At 43.4% G+C, this 12,500-nt stretch overlaps 1 non-coding gene and 1 pseudogene across 1 annotated transcript in view; both read left to right on the forward strand.

The window, feature by feature from the left end:
• Positions 1-10,171: 10,171 nt before the first annotated feature.
• Positions 10,172-10,323, forward strand: LOC142355888 (5.8S ribosomal RNA; annotated as a pseudogene).
• A 1,683-nt stretch (positions 10,324-12,006) lies between these two features.
• LOC142355889 (large subunit ribosomal RNA) overlaps positions 12,007-12,500 on the forward strand; it is a 3,522-nt gene continuing 3,028 nt past the window's right edge. The window contains exon 1 of the ribosomal RNA XR_012761320.1: positions 12,007-12,500. This exon is cut by the window's right edge and continues 3,028 nt beyond it. This is a non-coding gene — a ribosomal RNA (large subunit ribosomal RNA).

Below are 12,500 nucleotides of genomic sequence, written 5' to 3' on the forward strand. Positions count from 1 at the left end.
AGCTGTACCGGAGCTAACACTAAGACCGAGGGGTCTTAGAGAGCCCTCTAGCGGGGCGAATAGAGCTTGATCAAGCCTTGGGCAAGCTAGATCGAGCAGGACTGAAGCTAAGCAAGAGACCGAGAGGTCTGTCTGGTCCTCCTAGAGAGGCCAAGAGAAAGTACGAGAAGCCAACTAAAGCTTGATCGGGCCTTCAGCAAGCACGACCGAGCTGTACCGGAGCTAACACTAAGACCGAGGGGTCTTAGAGAGCCCTCTAGCGGGGCGAATAGAGCTAGATCGAGCCTTGGGAAAGCTAGATCGAGCAGGACTGAAGCTAAACGATAGACCGAGAGGTCTGTCTGGTCCTCCTAGAGAGGCCAAGAGAAAGTACGAGAAGCTAACTAAAGCTTGATCGCGCCTTCAGCAAGCACGATTGAGCAAGACCGGAGCTAACACTAAGACCGAAGTGTCTTAGAGAGCCCTCTGGTGGGGCGAATAGAGCTAGATCGAGCCTTGGGAAAGCTAGATCGAGTAAGATTGAAGCTGAAAGAGTGTCAGAGGAGCAAATGAACCTCCAAAAAGTGAAAATCAAATTTTAGAAAAAACACAAGTTAAATACTGCATGGACAGTATTTCTATGTGTGGGGCATTATTAGGGGGAGGTGTCTTGTCAAAATATGGCTGGACTAAAGACCTCAACCCGGATAGGGTGGAAGGCCCCATGATCGGTCTGTTACTAATCGGTGACCGATAAAGACCTGACCAAGGCCTGTAGTAAGCTTGGTTAGGCATTACAGGAGTTAACACTAAGACCGAGGGGTCTTAGAGAGCCCTCTAGCGGGGCGAATAGAGCTAGATCGAGCCTTGGGAAAGCTAGATCGAGCAGGACTGAAGCTAAGCAAGAGACCGAAAGGTCTGTCTGGTCCTCCTAGAGAGGCCAAGAGAAAGTACGAGAAGCTAACTAAAGCTTGATCAGGCTTCAGCAAGCACGACCGAGCTGTACCGGAGCTAACACTAAGACCGAGGGGTCTTAGAGAGCCCTCTAGCAGGGCGAATAGATCTAGATCGAGCCTTGGGAAAGCTAGATCGAGCAGGACTGAAGCTAAACGATAGACCGAGAGGTCTGTCTGGTCCTCCTAGAGAGGCCAAGAGAAAGTACGAGAAGCTAACTAAAGCTTGATCGGGCCTTCAGCAAGCACGACCGAGCTGTACCGGAGCTAACACTAAGACCGAGGGGTCTTAGAGAGCCCTCTAGCAGGGCGAATAGAGCTAGATCGAGCCTTGGGAAAGCTAGATCAAGCAGGACTGAAGCTAAACGATAGACCGAGAGGTCTGTCTGGTCCTCCTATAGAGGCCAAGAGAAAGTACGAGAATCTAACTAAAGCTTGATCGGGCCTTCAGCAAGCACGACCGAGCTGTACCGGAGCTAACACTAAGACCGAGGGGTCTTAGAGAGCCCTCTAGCAGGGCGAATAGAGCTAGATCGAGCCTTGGGAAAGCTAGATCGAGCAGGACTGAAGCTAAACGATAGACCGAGAGGTCTGTCTGGTCCTCCTAGAGAGGCCAAGAGGAAGTACGAGAAGCTAACTAAAGCTTGATCGCGCCTTCAGCAAGCACGATTGAGCAAGACCGGAGCTAACACTAAGACCGAAGTGTCTTAGAGAGCCCTCTAGTGGGGCGAATAGAGCTAGATCGAGCCTTGGGAAAGCTAGATCGAGTAAGATTGAAGCTGAAAGAGTGTCAGAGGAGCAAATGAACCTCCAAAAAGTGAAAATCAAATTTTAGAAAAAAACACAAGTTAAATACTGCATGGACAGTAATTCTATGTGTGGGGCATTATTAGGGAGAGGTGTCTTGTCAAAATATGGCTGGACTAAAGACCTCAACCCGGATAGGGTGGAAGGCCCTATGATTGGTCTGTTACTAATCGGTGACCGATAAAGACCTGACCAAGGCCTGTAGTAAGCTTGGTTAGGCATTACAGAAGATAACACTAAGACCGAGGGTCTTAGAGAGCCCTCTAGCGGGGCGAATAGAGCTTGATCAAGCCTTGGGCAAGCTAGATCGAGCAGGACTGAAGCTAAACGATAGACCGAGAGGTCTGTCTGGTCCTCCTAGAGAGGCCAAGAGAAAGTACGAGAATCTAACTAAAGCTGGGTCGGGCCTTCAGCAAGCACGACGAGCAGTACCGGAGCTAACACTAAGACCGAGGGGTCTTAGAGAGCCCTCTAGTGGGGCGAATAGAGCTAGATCGAGCCTTGGGAAAGCTAGATCGAGCAGGACTGAAGCTAAACGATAAACCGAAAGGTCTGACGGGTCCTCATAAGAGGCATGGAGAAAGATCTGATACTAAAGTACCTCTCGGAAGTAATAAAATATGCCTGATGAAGCCGGGTATGATGTTTTGTTGTTTGATGGCATTCATCGATTAGGTCTGGTGGATTCCCCATTACTCCGAGTGGTACTAGTAGAGGCTCCTACAGGGGTGAGCAAAGCGAGATCAAGCCTTAGGCAAGCTAGATCGAGCAGAACTGAAGCTGAAAAGCAAAATAAATGACAGGTCTGTCCAAATCAATAAACTTGAAATCCAGTGTGGTCACCACGGGTCACGAGGTGAATTCCTAGCGATTGTCTGCTGAACGTATAGGAAGGCCCGAAACGAACGATAATTTCATTGCACAGTGGAGATACTATACGTTCAGGAGTAGCATACATCGGGTTTGATCTATGATCATGTCTGGTCTCCGAGGATCCACCGGGTTACCAACTGGCACCGCTGTACTGGGTGTAAAACTGGGCCACCTGAAGTCCCGGGTGTAAAACTAGGTGCCTCTGTGCCAAAGTAGCGGCTTGCGTAGTGCATTATGCCTCCGGCTTGCGAAATGGTTATAAGCAATAACAACAGGACGCCGCGGGGTGTTCACTTAAAGGAGTAACGTTTCTCTCAAGGGAGGGGATCTAAAAATCTTGATAAAAACATTTATTCTATGCAAAATTTGTGCGCAAATTTTGCAAAGTAAAAAGCTGCACTGTAGCAAATTCTATGTGTGTAGCATTATTAGGGAAGTGTTGTTTGATGGCACCTCTCTACTTGATGCACCAAAGAACTACCTTGATGGCTCATGACCGCTGGTAATCTGTCGTCGCTAGTAGTTCGGAACTGAGAACAAATATGTTCGCAAATTACAACAATTATACAGCATATTGCTGAATAAAGCAGAACCGAATAATACTCAGTGACTTTACACCAAGACTGACTAATGTCTGGATTGTATCGTCTACTCGAGTAAGGCGAAGAAAAGCTAGAAAGATACGCTTTTCACAAAGCAGGCTTAATGCATGCAAACCAAGGAGGAAGGAGTGATGCCCCTCCTTATAATAAGCAGAAACCAAATAAAGAACAGACAGCATCATCTGTACAGTGACCAAGAAGAGGTGAAACTTCTGTATGTGAAAAGGCAATTTGAGCGAGATTTATTAGCAGACTAGTATTATGTTGTTTCTAGTAGGCGAAAGCCGAAACATCAACATGTGAAAATCTGATATTAAATCCTCAATCATTTTCCCTAGTATTATACAGCTATGAGTAACCTTAATTGGACACGGCAATTATTGCTGACCGGTGAAACTTTCGCATGGGAAAGACACACACACTTCTTGACAAAGCAATAAGTATTATGCTGTTTCTAGTACGCGAAAGCAGAAACATCAGCATGTGAAAGTTGTGAAGTTGAAGAATTTTTGTGTTGAGTACGATGTTGTTACTAGTAACCATGTCGACAGCTGAGAACTGTTCTCTAACCAATAGAAGGTGAAACTTCTGTATGTGAAAAGGCAATTTGAGCGAGATTTCTTAGCAGACTAGTATTATGTTGTTTCTAGTAGGCGAAAGCCGAAACATCAACATGTGAAAATCTGATATTAAATCCTCAATCATTTTCCCTAGTATTATACAGCTACTAGTAGCCGTAATTGGTCAGGGAAACATTGTTGACCGGTGAAACTTCACATGGGAAAGACACACAAATTACTTGACAAAACAATAAGTATTATGCTGTTTCTAGTATGCGAAAGCAGAAACATCAGCATGTGAAAGTTGTGAAGTTGAAAAGTTTTTGTGTTGAGTACGGTGTTGTTACTAGTAACCATGTCGACAGCTGGAAAGCTGTTCTCTAACCAATAAAAGGTAAAACTTCTGTATCTGAAGAGGCGGCGTGATTGAGATTTTTAACAGACTAGTATTATGTTGTTTCTAGTAGGCGAGAGCCGAAACATCGACATGTGAACATCTGGTTTTTAAATCATGAGTCAATTCTCCCTAGTATGATACAGTTGTTAGCCGGTATTGGTAACAGTAGAACAGAGATTTGGAGGGCAAAACCTGCTCATGGGAAATGCTCACAGAGCGCTATCTACCAGTACACATAGTATTATGCTGTTTCTAGTACGCGCGAGCCGAAACATCAGCATGTGAAATGTGTAATCGTGGGTAACTCTAAGTGTGTAGAGTACTGTGTAGTAACTAGTAGCCATGCCAAAGCATGCATTGAAACTCTTCGTGATTTAAAAAGCTCAAAGCAAGATTGACGAGGCCGCAAGGCTATGTCTTTCTAAATTCGAACAAATCGAAAGATTGTTCAAAGTACAATTAAACTGATTGATCCTGTCAGTTGCCATATGCTTGTCTGAAAGACTAAGCCATGCATGTGCAAGCGAAGCTTGAAAAAGTGGAACCGCGAATGGCTCATTAAATCAGTTACTATCTATTAGTTGATTTGCAAGCTAAATGAATAACTGCGGTAACCCTGCAGCTAATGCATGCTGATTGTCCGACACTGTCGGAGACTTTTACAAGACTACACCGGGTGATTTGCTAAGTACAGACACATCCCGTGATGAGTCCTAGTAACTGAAAGATCCCAGATAGCTTCGGCTTGGGGACGGAACTTCCGAATTTCTGACCTATCAACCTATGATGGTAGTGTAACGGACTACCATGGTTGTGACGGGTAACGGGGAATCAGGGTTCGATTCCGGAGAGGGAGCCTTAGAAACGGCTACCACATCCAAGGAAGGCAGCAGGCACGCAAATTACCCACTCTCCGCACGAGGAGGTAGTGACTAGAAATAATGATATGAACCTTTATGGTTTGTAATCAGAATGGAATGGACTTAAAAGCTCCATTGATGAACGAGTAGAGGGCAAGTCTGGTGCCAGCAGCCGCGGTAATACCAGCCTCTACAAGCGTATGCAATAGTTGCTGCGTTTAAAAAGCTCATAGTTGGATCTGTTTGAGTAGAACGGCAACATGGTCTTCAGTTAAATCTGTTGACTCGTTCCGCTCATCCTTCGCATCGAAGAAATAGTTTGCACTTAAATGTGACGAACTGTGGAAACGGTGTTTTCACCCTGAGAAAATTAGAGTGTTCAAAGCATCCTTTGGGATCGAATAATAAAGCATGGAATAATGGAGAATGACCCGCTACTCGATTGATGCCGGTTGGCTGAGTGCGGTAATGATTGAAAGGAACAGACGGGGGCATTTGTATTGCTACGTTAGAGGTGAAATTCTTGGATCGTGGCAAGACAAACTACTGCGAAAGCATTTGCCAAGAATGTTTTCATTAATCAAGAACGAAAGTCAGAGTATTGAAGAGGATTAGATACCCTCGTAATTCTGACCATAAACTATACCAACCTACAATTTGTCAAAGTCGATCTTGACTTGGCAAGAGATTAACCGGGAAACCAAAGTTTATTGGTTCCGGGGGAAGTATGGTTGCAAAATCGAAACTTAAAGGAATTGACGGAAGGGCACCACCAGGAGTGGAGCCTGCGGCTTAATTTGACTCAACACGGGAAAACTCACCCGGTCCAGACATCTTAAGGATTGACAGATTGAATATCTTTCATGATTATATGGGCGGTGGTGCATGGCCGTTCTTAGTTAGTGGAGTGATCTGTCTGGTTAATTCCGATAACGAACGAGATCTTCTCCATCTAAATAATGAAATTCACTATATGTGAATTCAAACACTTCTTAGAGGAACTATGCGGAATTAAATACCGCAGATGAAGTGAGGCTATAACAGGTCTGTGATGCCCTTAGATGTTCTGGACTGCACGCGCGCTACACTGTGTACTTTTAGATTGAGTACTCAGCCCTTGGTCCGAAATGGACTGGGCAATCAGAGAAAAGTACAGCGCTTCAAGGGGATCGTCTGTTGTAACTTGCAGACGTGAACCAGGAATTCCTGGTACTTATGAGTCAACAACTCATAGGGATTACGTCCCTGCCCTTTGTACACACCGCCCGTCGCTACTACTGATTGGATAGTTAAGCAAGAATTGCAAATTCCTACTGTTGGGACTTCGGTCTCCGGCAACGGGATGAAGCGGATCGAGCTTAATTGTCTAGAGGAAGTAAAAGTCGTAACAAGGTTTCCGTAGGGGAACCTGCGGAAGGATCAGTGATTGATTCCTTCGGGCATGGCTGCTGGTAGAGGCCATGTCTGTAGTGCGCATGACGCTCTGTCGCTAGAGATTGCTTGGCAACCAATCTCGAATTATGTATCGAGCTCAAAAACTACTTGTGTGGATACATAGTTCAGCAGTCATGGCAAGGGACTGCTTAAAGGGAGACTAGTTAGCAAAAGCAGCCTAGCAGAACTGCAGCTATCTAGATCTCAGAAGCTGGGTTATAGAAGCCCAGCTATAGACTTGTGAATGAGAAAGGCCTAAAAAGGTCCACAAGTCGCGTGGTTAGAACCGACACGCAAAAATCCCAGCGAGTGACAGAGCGTTGCGCTGTTCAGTGGGAAAGAGTTGAGCTACTCGGGGCGCCCACTGAACTTGCTCCGAGCCAAAGGCTCGAAAAAACACAGCTTAGCCTCAGATCCTTTACATAGAAGGCTAGCTAAAATAAACTTACCTTGGACGAGGGTAAAGTTTAGTCAGTTCTTAGGGGAGAGTAATCCACAGCTTCTCGCCCTCTGAACATTCTCCCAGATATGTAGGTCTGGGAGAGTCTCCTCCTGTTCTTCGGAATCTGGAGGTAGACAAAGACAGTACGATACGATCTTGCATCGGGATGACTAACCGATAATGATCATAATCTGACAATTTTTCCGGCTTGAGGCACCGGAGTCAGATTAAAGACACATACTGAACTAAAGGCGTATGTGCAAAGCTTGTCGGAGTGTAGAGAGTCAAGCTGAGTTGACTCGTCACGTGGTGATGACAACAGCCATGTGCAAAACACTCACAACTTTATCGTCTATGTGGAAAAGGTTGCTAACAGCGCTCTCTATGAGAGGCCCTCGCATATAACTATACGAGGAAAAGGCGATAGAGTTGTTTGAATGTGGGGCAGGTTCATCGACAAGCTAAGTTGATCACATTCTTGTTGTGGCATCCTACTAGAATTGGTCACGGTCTGCACCAACTCTCCCCAAGTTGGCCAGACTTAAAACTAAAAATAAGGTTTGCAGCTATGTGAACCTAGAAACTGTAAAGGAGTTGAAAGAACTTAAAGGAATTGAAAGAGGCCTTGAGGTATATCCTCTTGGTAAAGACCCACAAAAGCTCACAAAAGTGGCTTCGAAGGGCAAAACTGGTTCATCCAAAACAATTGGAGAGCTTAAAGCAGAACCAATTCGAATGAAACACTATTGGTGAAACTTCATCATGAGAACGTCACAAGCTGATCACGCTCTATGATATGACTAGTATTATGTTGCTTCTAGTAGGCTAAGCGCAAGCCGAAACATCAACATGTGAAAGTCGTAGAATTTTGCAATCAAACTGTGGCTAGTACTGTGATGTTACTAGTAACCTGGTGTTCCGTCATATGGCCAAGAGAGCATTTGAAGGCGAAACTTCTGCATGGGAAAGCTGCATCATGATCAAAATTTTATATCGAGTATTATGTTGACGTTAGTAGGCCTTGGCCGAAAACGCAGCATGTGAAAGGTATAGATAAAAGTTATTGTTGCAGTCAGTACTGTGTAGTTACTAGTAGCTGGATTTAAGCTCAAAATGAGACACTGTTGGTGAAACTTCATCATGAGAATGTCACAAGCTGATCAAGCTCTATGATATGACTAGTATTATGTTGCTTCTAGTAGGCTAAGCGCAAGCCGAAACATCAACATGTGAAAGTCGTAGAATTTTGCGATCAAATTGTGGCTAGTACTGTGATGTTACTAGTAACCTTGTGTTACGTCATATGGCCAAGAGAGCATTTGAAGGCGAAACTTCTGCATGGGGAAGCTGCATCATGAACAAAAGTTTATATCGAGTATTATGTTGACATTAGTAGGCCCTGGCCGAAAGCGCAGCATGTGAAAGGTATAGATAAAAGTTATCGTTGCAGTCAGTACTGTGTAGTTACTAGTAGCTGGATTTAAGCTCGAAATGAGACACTGTTGGTGAAACTTCATCATGAGAACGTCACAAGCTGATCACGCTCCATGATATGACTAGTATTATGTTGCTTCTAGTAGGCTAAGCGCAAGCCGAAACATCAACATGTGAAAGTCGTAGAATTTTGCGATCAAATTGTGGCTAGTACTGTGATGTTACTAGTAACCTTGTGTTACGTCATATGGCCAAGAGAGCATTTGAAGGCGAAACTTCTGCATGGGGAAGCTGCATCATGAACAAAAGTTTATATCGAGTATTATGTTGACGTTAGTAGGCCCTGGCCGAAAGCGCAGCATGTGAAAGGTATAGATAAAAGTTAGCGTTGCAGTCAGTACTGTGTAGTTACTAGTAGCTGGATTTAAGCTCGAAATGAGACACTGTTGGTGAAACTTCATCATGAGAACGTCACAAGCTGATCACGCTCTATGATATGACTAGTATTATGTTGCTTCTAGTAGGCTAAGCGCAAGCCGAAACATCAACATGTGAAAGTCGTAGAATTTTGCAATCAAACTGTGGCTAGTACTGTGATGTTACTAGTAACCTTTTCTTACGTCATATGGCCAAGAGAGCATTTGAAGGCGAAACTTCTGCATGGGGAAGCTGCATCATGAACAAAAGTTTATATCGAGTATTATGTTGACGTTAGTAGGCCCTGGCCGAAAGCGCAGCATGTGAAAGGTATAGATAAAAGTTATCGTTGCAGTCAGTACTGTGTAGTTACTAGTAGCTGGATTTAAGCTCGAAGTGAGACACTGTTGGTGAAACTTCATCATGAGAACGTCACAAGCTGATCACGCTCTATGATATGACTAGTATTATGTTGCTTATAGTAGGCTAAGCGCAAGCCGAAACATCAACATGTGAAAGTCGTAGAATTTTGCGATCAAATTGTGGCTAGTACTGTGATGTTACTAGTAACCTTGTGTTACGTCATATGGCCAAGAGAGCATTTGAAGGCGAAACTTCTGCATGGGGAAGCTGCATCATGAACAAAAGTTTATATCGAGTATTATGTTGACGTTAGTAGGCCCTGGCCGAAAGCGCAGCATGTGAAAGGTATAGATAAAAGTTAGCGTTGCAGTCAGTACTGTGTAGTTACTAGTAGCTGGATTTAAGCTCGAAATGAGACACTGTTGGTGAAACTTCATCATGAGAACGTCACAAGCTGATCACGCTCTATGATATGACTAGTATTATGTTGCTTCTAGTAGGCTAAGCGCAAGCCGAAACATCAACATGTGAAAGTCGTAGAATTTTGCAATCAAACTGTGGCTAGTACTGTGATGTTACTAGTAACCTTTTCTTACGTCATATGGCCAAGAGAGCATTTGAAGGCGAAACTTCTGCATGGGGAAGCTGCATCATGAACAAAAGTTTATATCGAGTATTATGTTGACGTTAGTAGGCCCTGGCCGAAAGCGCAGCATGTGAAAGGTATAGATAAAAGTTATCGTTGCAGTCAGTACTGTGTAGTTACTAGTAGCTGGATTTAAGCTCGAAGTGAGACACTGTTGGTGAAACTTCATCATGAGAACGTCACAAGCTGATCACGCTCTATGATATGACTAGTATTATGTTGCTTATAGTAGGCTAAGCGCAAGCCGAAACATCAACATGTGAAAGTCGTAGAATTTTGCGATCAAACTGTGGCTAGTACTTTGATGATGCTTGTAGCCAACCGAATTGGTTGAAAAGCCCAATAAGTAAGCTAACTTGGGAGAGCTTGTTGGAAACCAAATGCTACTAGATTGGTCCAAATACATCCTTCAACAGGGGATCACTTGGCTCGCTTTACGAAGAGGAGCACAGCTATATGTGTTAATTCGGTATGAATCGCAAGATTTGTTTACCGACCTCTCTAACGCAAAAGGCGGTCTCGGCTTCGGCTGTTGACTGCGTCCGATTCAGGGTTATATAACTCTCGATTGAACACATTGATGTTCTATTGTTGGTGCTTCCAATAAAATTGGAACACTTAAAGCAGAACCGATTCAAATAATAGCATTCTGATCAATGATTGCATTCCTTGATCAAGAACTGCTGGAGTCATTGTGATGGCGAATTTTCTTCATAAGAAAATTGCAAAGAGACGGAACTTAATGAGACTAGTATTATGTTGTTTCTAGTAAGCGGAAGCTGAAACAGCAACATGTGAAAATCAAGTTTTGTTCAATGATCTCGAGGCGATAAGTACTATGAAGCAACTAGTAGCCTAAGCATGACTCAGATTTGAGACAGTCAAAAAGACTGGCGAAACTTCTTCACATGAAAGTTACATAGAGAACTACAAATGTATACAGCGAGTATTATGTTGTTTCTAGTAGGCGAAAGCTGAAACATCAACATGTGAAAGTTGTCTGCAAACTGTAGAACGATATGTGATTAGTACTGTGCTGTTACTAGTAGCCAGTCTGACTGTAGAAGCCAAGACAAAGGGAAACTAATGCATCTGAAAAGGACAAGTTATGGAAAGGTATGCACGATAAGTATTATGTTGTTTCTAGTAAGCGGCAGCTGAAACATCAACATGTGAACGTCGTTGTGTACAGTAACCTAGAACTATATAGTCCTTAGTAACGTGCATTTACTAGTACCTGTAATTGGTATTCAGACTCAGGCAGTTTGGAATAGTTTGGCAAAGATGCACCAGAGAAAACTGGGATTTGATACAGAAATTGTTGAATACAAGTATTATGCTGCTTCTAGTAGGTTGAATCCGAAACATCAGCATGTGAAAATTGAAAACATTTCTGGTTCGAATTGTCACAAGTATTTGGTGATCTGAGTAGCCAAACTCACTACAACGCCAATTGAAGGCAAAAATTCTCAACGGGAAAAGCTATTCTCATTGAATGAGCTAACAAGACGAGTATTATGTTGCTTCTAGTAGGCGAAAGCCAAAACATCAACATGTGAAAGTCTTGCTGAACAAATTTAATGTTGTTGAGCTCAGTACCGTGTGAATTAGTAGCCATAATTGGCGAGCGAAAATTGAACTGGCGAAACTTCGTCTTTGGAAAATTGCAGATGCCGAGCACTTATTTTGCAACGAGTATTATGTTGACTGTAGTAAGCGAAAGCCGAAACAGCAACATGTGAAAGCTGTTGAAATTTGTGGTCATTTTGCAATAAGTACAAGGAGTGTAACTAGTAGCCAGGTCAAAATTTGGGATAAGAATGAGCAAAAATTCTGCATGAGAACAGTTGAAATTATGAAACTAAATTACAAAGACTAGTATTATGTTGTTTCGAGTACGCGAAAGCGGAAACATCAACATGTGAACGTTTGTAACGAAGTTTCGTTAATTTTCAGCCTAGTACTGAGCAAGAACGAGTAGCCTCATCTCCAATCCCACGCAAAATGTAGTGAAATATGTGAGTGAACCTTATTCACGGTGAGGGTTTCCCGAGGTCTGTATTGCAGCGAGTATTATGTTGCTTCTAGTAAGCGAAAGCTGAAACAACAACATTTGAAAGTTGGAATTAATGACTGAATGGAAACTTCGACCTGTGTTTGATAGTAGTAGCGAACAAAACTGCTGAATCGGTTTCTGTCTCATATTGGTCAGTGAACCAATTAAGAGACAATCAACTACATAACCTGAATTGGGCGAGAGAACCCCCTTAACTTAAGCATATCAGTAAGGGGAGGAAAAGAAATCAACTGAGAATCCCTTAGTAATGGCGAATGAACAGGGAAAAGCTCATCGGGAAGAGAAATGGCAACATTTCTCGGTGTCCGGTATGGTTTGATGCTAGACTGGTGAATTTGTCCTGATGTCTACTGGAAAGTAGCATCAAAGAAGGTGAAAATCCTGTAAAGGTCATTTTCGATACCAGTCATAATGGCTCATTCCTATGAGTAGAGTTGTTTGAAAGTGCAACTCGAAGCTGGAGATATGTCTCTCCAAAAGCTAATTATAAAGCGAGACCGATAGTAAACAAGTACCGTGAGGGAAAGTTGAAAAGCACTCTGAAGAGAGAGTGAAAAGTACGTGAAACTGTTGAAGGGGAACTGGAGTGAGCGTTACCATACTCAATGCCTTGATATTATATTCTCGGCTACCGAGTAGTGTAGTTGTCGTCTTTT

The sequence above is a fragment of the Convolutriloba macropyga genome, unplaced genomic scaffold (assembly GCF_964194025.1).
Source record: "Convolutriloba macropyga unplaced genomic scaffold, txConMacr16.3 SCAFFOLD_5136, whole genome shotgun sequence".
NCBI lineage: Eukaryota > Metazoa > Xenacoelomorpha > Acoela > Convolutidae > Convolutriloba > Convolutriloba macropyga.